Source organism: Prionailurus viverrinus, chromosome B3, assembly GCF_022837055.1.
Source record: "Prionailurus viverrinus isolate Anna chromosome B3, UM_Priviv_1.0, whole genome shotgun sequence".
NCBI classification, from domain to species: domain Eukaryota; kingdom Metazoa; phylum Chordata; class Mammalia; order Carnivora; family Felidae; genus Prionailurus; species Prionailurus viverrinus.
Window position 1 is genome coordinate 138,749,176 of NC_062566.1, and position 6,551 is coordinate 138,755,726.

Here is a 6,551-nt window from a genome sequence, read left to right on the forward strand (position 1 = left end):
TCCAGGCCTTGGGACGTGCGTGCACGTTTCCCTGTTCTAACCCCAGCCCGCTCCACAGCCTGCCTTCCTGCTTCTCTCCCAGGCCTGTGTCCCATTCCCACGTTCGGGTACGTCCATCCTACATCTTGAGTACTTACTATGTGCCAGACAGCCTGTGAAGGTGTTACTTTTATTGTCCCCGTTTTCCAGAAGAGGAACCTGAGGCTCGGGGGCAAATCTCGAATCGTTCGCAGGCCTGACCTCATTCTCCAGCTGGGTCTGCCTGAGGTCGCACCTCCCGTGGACGCACAAGCCACCGAGTCCACGCTGGTGCTCGTGCTCAGCTCTCCCCCTGGACTCCCGAGCTCTTGGCAAGACCCCTGTTCTTGTCAGGCCCCCAGTTGGCTCTCGGCAAATGCACATGAGAGTTGATGTGAGTCTGGGGTCTGGGTCCCTTGTGTGACCCCGAGAAAGACTCTTGTAAGTAGCATCTGCCCAGGCTGCTGGCCCTTCCCTCACCTGGGGCCCCGCCCATGGGGGCCCCCGTGGTGTTCTGTCCTGCCCTTGGTGCCAGTGTGTGCCTGCTATGCCATCCCACCCTCCCTTGGCACACAGTAGGGCTGCAGGCAGCAGGCGAGGCCGGAGGTGGCGTCTCCGAGAGGGGGGCTCCGAGAGGCGGACTGAACTCTGTGAGCAGTCTCTTTTCCCCCCTCCCAGGTGGCTGGAGGTGAGACAGCTTTTCCCCCAGCAAGGGAGCAGATGCCTGGCCCAGGATCGAATCGAAAGGTCTGAAAAATGCATTTATTTTTTCTGAGTTGTAAATTTGGACAATTTGCAAATGTGTGGACCCCTCAGAATGGAACTAACCTGAGCCTTTCATTTTGCAGTTGAGGCTCACTGCCCCCTGGATGGGCAGTGAGTCAGTGGATTCCAGAGGCCAGGGTGCGGCCCAGCCCTGGCCCCTGCACCCTTGGGATACCACACCTGCCCAGAGGGGAATGGGACCCTCCTACGCTGACCCCACAGCAGACCAGGTATGTGCGCCCTGTCTTTAATAGAAGACTCTGGGGAGGTAGAGGCAGTGAGGAGTACAGGGTCACATCGCATTAATATGGGAATATGATGAGAAACGCAGAATAATGCTGTTACTCTGTTACATGAAATCGAGGGAGGTGTTAAAATCTCTGACCATGATACACAGGGGTGCCGACAAGCGGGACATCTCTGATGGGGGCTCGGGGGGCCTGCTGGGGGCCAGACAGGGCCGGCTCCCTTGGGTGACCTTGGTCAAGTGACGGTGAATCCCCCTCTCCTTCTGTAGGATGGGGACAGCCATCTTCCAGTGTTGCCTTGACACCTTAGGTGAAATAAAAGTAGAAAACGCTTGGCACATAGCAGGCACTCAACACAGATAGAAAGAACTCTTAACTTGAGGGGCATCTGTCCCCGGCCTCTTTGAAAGCCCTTCCCGTTTTCATCGAACCCAGAGGGAAGACCAGGGGAGTAGGGACGGTCGGGGTCAGTGTTGGGATCCGGAGAGCCTTTTCTTGAGTCAGCTGTATGACGTGTACTGGCCTTGCCTGGGTTTATATAGCCTCCTGGAGGAGTGAATGTCTTCGTGTTGAATTACCCTGGCCCCGAGGTGGATGCAGGTGATGTCAACCTGGGTACCACATTTTATTTTTATTTATCGTAAGATACTTCATATCTGAAGAACGATGACAGATACCCCAAAGTATTCACCGGGACCAAACCCAGGCCAAAAGAAAATACTATGTAATAAACAGCAGGGCCTCGCGTGCAGGAAAGGCGATTAAGAGCTGGCAGACGGCTAGTTAACCTGTGCTCACATTTCTTCCGCACAAAGTCATGGTTGAAAATAGATCTCTGCCTGGCAGGGGGGAGGAAAGTTCTAGAAGGTCCCTGTCTGTGTTAGTGAGAAGACTCTAACCGATGGATGGGTTAGTGGCTCTGTGCAGTTGGGGGCCAGGCTGAAACCGGACGGAGGGCTCAGACTGATGGGATTTAAAGTTGGCTTAGTTTTGTGTTCTGGGCGGGGAGGCCTCTGAGCCTCGGCCCCTCCATCTCCGGACGAGACCAGGATGGGTTTTGCCGCACACTCAGCCCCGAGCCTGCTCGGGGATTCTGACAGCCGAGACAGCTGTGGAGGGGCCTGGGGAGCTGAGTCTGAGGCTTAGCGAGCATGCAGGAGCCGAGTTGTCTTGGGGAGAGGGCATTCTGACGGGAGGCCTCGGTGCCATGTGCTACCCAGGACAAGAAGGGGGGCAGATGGGTTAGAAATAAATACCCGTGCCCTTGAGCCTCGCTCCCTCTTGATTAGAGCTGGGGGGTGACCATGGCAGCTGTGGGTTCTGCACGGGAATCTCGCTGTCAGAGGACACGGCAAGGCCCCGGCTGGCTGCCTGCAAGCTGCGCGGCTGTTGACGCATGTGAGCCGAGGGGCCGCCGCTCCCCGGAGGCCCGCCTGTCCCCTCCGCCAGGCCTATCTTGTGTCGAATTCTCCTGGAATTCTCATTCCGGTTAGCTAATCCCCGAGAACACCGGCCAGGGCATTAACTTTTGGGGCCTCTTAAAGACCGAAAAGGAAAGTCCTCCCCGATGGGTGCATTGCAGACAGCCGCTGGGCGGCTCTGGAAGGATCTGGGGCCTGTGGGTGGCGAAATCGCAGCCGGCAGGCACATACCTGCTGGCCTCATGTCACTGACACGCCATCGGGAGGCCCCGGGGCTCCAGCTTGAGAACATATAAAATCGAAAACGGAATGATCTTTGGGATAAAATAAATCCCCCCCCCCCCCGATGTCTGCAGAGCTTGTTTTGGGGGTAAGTGCCTGATCCTGGGCCTTCAGCCAAAATGCTCATTTTGTTTTTGTAAAAAAGGAAAACAACCCCTCCCCCCACCCAAGCGCCACAAACAAACAAATGGAAAAAAAAAAAACAAAAAAAAAAAAACCAAACCCCACACAAAATGTTTATTTTAATTATGCAAGAAATGCACTGATAATGAATACACTCATTACTAAAAACTAAATACTGCACATAAAAGCTAAAGCCATCTGTACCCGCCCCCCCCCCCCCACCAGGCCCAGGCCCAAGCCCAGCTCCGCGCCCCCCCCCCCTCCCCCGCCTTCCCCCCCCACCCCCGGCTGTTATCAGTTTCAGGTGCAAGGCTCCAGATATTTTTCTGAGCACTTATGTACGTATATAAATAGATCTCTGAAATAGATGATTTTGTTTATTTTTTACACAAACTACATCATAGTGTCCGTTTCCTTCTGCGTAGCTTAGCATTTGTCTCCACACAGGCATCCGCTTGGAGATAATAAAGATCGACACAGCGTTCCTTAGAACACACCTAGTACCCTGTAATCTGCGTGCACCCGGGTTGCTTTAACCCCCTCACCGCTGCCCTGAAAGCCCCGGGTCCTTACCCCGTGGGGACGGAGCGTGGCGGCAGGTGTCAGTAATTTCTGAGCTCGGGAACTGAGGATCAGCTCACAAGTGTTTATGACATTATCACAAATGAATATATGGATGCATAAATTAGCAAAATAAAAGAGGGCCAAGCCTGGACCAATGATGACGAAGTGTTTATGAACAAAGAATCATGATTAATCCAGTTCTGCGCAAAATACTGAGGTCCATTAAAAGACAATAGGTCTCCGCTGTTACATTCTTTTTAAGAGCTGTTTAATATTCCGGGGTATGTAAGCACCATTGTTGATTAGACCCTCTCCTATTGTTCAAAATCCCAGCTGTAAACGTGCTGGGGGGCAGCGGGGGAGGGGGGGGTGGGGGAGAATGTGTCCGGATAGAAGCTTTGGTCAAAGTCCTGGTCGTTTGGGTGGGGGTGGGGGTGGGTCACAGGCTCATGGGTGTTTGTTCTATTATTTATGCAAATAAATAAAAGTGAATCCATAAAATAAAAGCGATCCTTGCCCAAATGAATGAGCGCGTCATGAACCGAAGTTTTAATTCATACAATTTTGCTCAACCGATGCCCACTGAAAAGGACCTGAGCCGTTCCCGTTTTGTTATTGCTAACAGCCCTGCAACGAGCTTTTTTATAGCTCGGTCTGTAAACACATCCGTGGCTGTTCCTTTATCCCCATTTCTTGGAGGTGGGGTAGCTGGGTTAAATGGTTTGCAAAGTTTATTTTCACTGTGTGATCTTTCTTAAATGCCATTTTGACCTTGTCACTGTCTTGCTTTTAAATCCTCCCTCTGACTTCCTGGAACTTCTGGGATGTGATCCAAAGGCCTTAGCCTGGCACGTAGGACCCTTCGGGGTCTGGGTGGGAGCTTCCCAGCCTCTCCCCTCACCCCTTGTCCACCCCCACCCCTGCAGGCACACTGCGGGCCTGAGCTACTGCTCCTGTCTGTGTGGGCCCTGCCTTTTACACTTGGGGGCTTTGGCCGTGACCTTTCAACCAGCTTCTCTTGAGCCCTTAGGACCAGGCTTTGAAATGCACCCCACGGTGAACTGCCCCTAACACCTCCTTCAAAAGTCCAGCAAAGTACAGTCCCCCCAAAGGGCAATGCCTCATTGACATGTTTTCCTAGTTCAGGAGAAGGTTTTGCATTTTTCTAGAATTCATGACCAGCCACATGTTAATCCCCCCCTTTCCTTTGTCCCTGTCCAGTGCCCTCGGCCCCCTGTGTTGCCTGGATCTGACTTCCCCTGACTGAAAAGACCTCCCATTTTCTCCTGAGGACTGAGGCGTCTGCCCTGCACACTGGGTGAGTGCTATGAATGCCTTCAGACCACAAACACACGCCTGGGAGCCCAGGCCTCCCCCCACTGCCCCAGACTGCTCTGTCCTGCCCTCTGGGGTGCAACACCAGGTTCCCTCCATGCCTGCCACGAGGACCCCAGAACCCTGGGTCGTGGTCCGTGAGTGAGGGATGATAGCATCTCCCGGGCGAGTGTGCTGGTGATGGGTTTGGGGGACATAATCATGGCCTGGCAATGGTTGATTACGTCTTTTATGACCTTCTCCTTGCGAGAGGAAAAGGGGCCTGGTCCCAGAACCTAAGAAGGAGGTAAGTCTTCATATGTTGACAGCAGAGCCACCGGCTGGGGGGATGGTGAAGGTTCCAGGGACAGGGTTGTGTTCGAGGAGCACAGGTTTTGGGGCAGAGGGACTGGGATGCCAGATCCACATCACCCTGGGGTCAGAGGGCCTCACCTGCCTGTGAGAGGGACAGATGTCCCCCGAGCTGCTCAAGGTTTTGGTCCTCTTTTTCTCCCCCCCAGGGTGGTGGGTGGGAGCCACCCCGAGAAGCCAGCCATCTTGAGCACAAACCCAGCTACGGAACGGACATGGCGTGCACGTCCTTGGCAAGGCCCCAAGAATTCCTGTGCCTCAGTTTCCTGATCGGAAAAGCATACGTACACACCGCGTAGCGATAGGCATAGTGAGACAATAGCAGAAATAAATCACTCAGCGCAGTAGCGGCTGGAAAACAGGAGCTTTTCCCATCTCGGCCCCTCTGAAAGGCTTCACCTTCCCTCCCGGAGACCCGCAGAGGAAAATAAAAAGGCTGGAAGAGTATGAGCAGGGAATAAAGGCCCCAGAGCAGACCCCACCCCCCACCCAAGGGAAACACCCGCCTTTCTCTCTCAACCCCCCCCCCCCCCCCCCCCCCCCGGGGCCGGGAAGGGCTGCCCCCGCGGGCTTTAATTGGGTTCTCCTGAAAAGTTTGGCAATAGTTTATTTTATTTTATTTTTTTTATAAATACATATAAAACGTCAGACTGCTCTTCAGGCAGATTTTTTAGGCTTCTATTTTATAGACTTTGGCAAGGGCGGCTCGGAAGGAACAGTGGTTATAGTCTCCAGAGGTTAATAATTCCTGGAAAAACTTCTGGCTAAACCGGACTTCTCCTGAATTTCACAGAAAACGCTCCCTGGGCCGGGCCCAGCCTGAAGGAGGTTTTTGTGCGTAGGGCAGCCTTACCTAGTGCAAGCACGGGCGCGAGTGTTGCCTTTTACACAAAAGTGAACTTCCTCGGCTGCTGTGGGGCACAAAGACTCCTCTCTCCAGAACGTTTGGTTTATTTACTCTGCAGTAGCGCACCCAGGGCTGTTTGTGGAGCTGCTTAAGTCTCTGCCCCTCTGCCCTCTGCCCTCTGCCCGCTACCCCTCTGCCCCGTAGCCCCTGCTTCATGCTGAACCCCCCCCCCTCCCCACCCCCTCAGGCAGGGGCAGGGACGCAAGGGCAGGGACAGGGACAGAGGCAGGGGAGCCCGCCTCTTTGTGTCTGGAGCTTTAATGGGGAGGGGAATAGTGCCTCCCTCTCAGCAGGAGCCCCTTCCCTGCAGCATGGGCGGGGGGGGGGGGGGGGGCTAAAAGGTTTGCTGCCCTGTGGCCTCCGCCTGGTTAGGGATTGGGGTCAGGTGACTTTTCAGACCCACACCAGTGCAATTCTGAGCTCTTTCCTTGCACCACCCTCGACCCCTGACCAGAAACCTTTATTTGCAAAATTTCTCATGTGCGTGACTTCTGTTCCGCATCCCCGCATTACCTCCCCTCCCCCATGTAATGCCGC

At 54.3% G+C, this 6,551-nt stretch overlaps 1 long non-coding RNA gene and 1 other non-coding gene across 2 annotated transcripts; both read left to right on the forward strand.

The window, feature by feature from the left end:
- The first annotated feature begins 867 nt into the window (after positions 1-867).
- Positions 868-5,694, forward strand: LOC125169055 (uncharacterized). Its single transcript, XR_007153421.1, has 3 exons — positions 868-1,013; positions 4,643-4,739; positions 5,257-5,694. It is a non-coding gene; the product is annotated as an uncharacterized LOC125169055 (long non-coding RNA).
- Positions 3,569-3,645, forward strand: LOC125169357 (small nucleolar RNA SNORD112). Its single transcript, XR_007153662.1, has one exon. It is a non-coding gene; the product is annotated as a small nucleolar RNA SNORD112 (small nucleolar RNA).
- Positions 5,695-6,551: the final 857 nt, after the last annotated feature.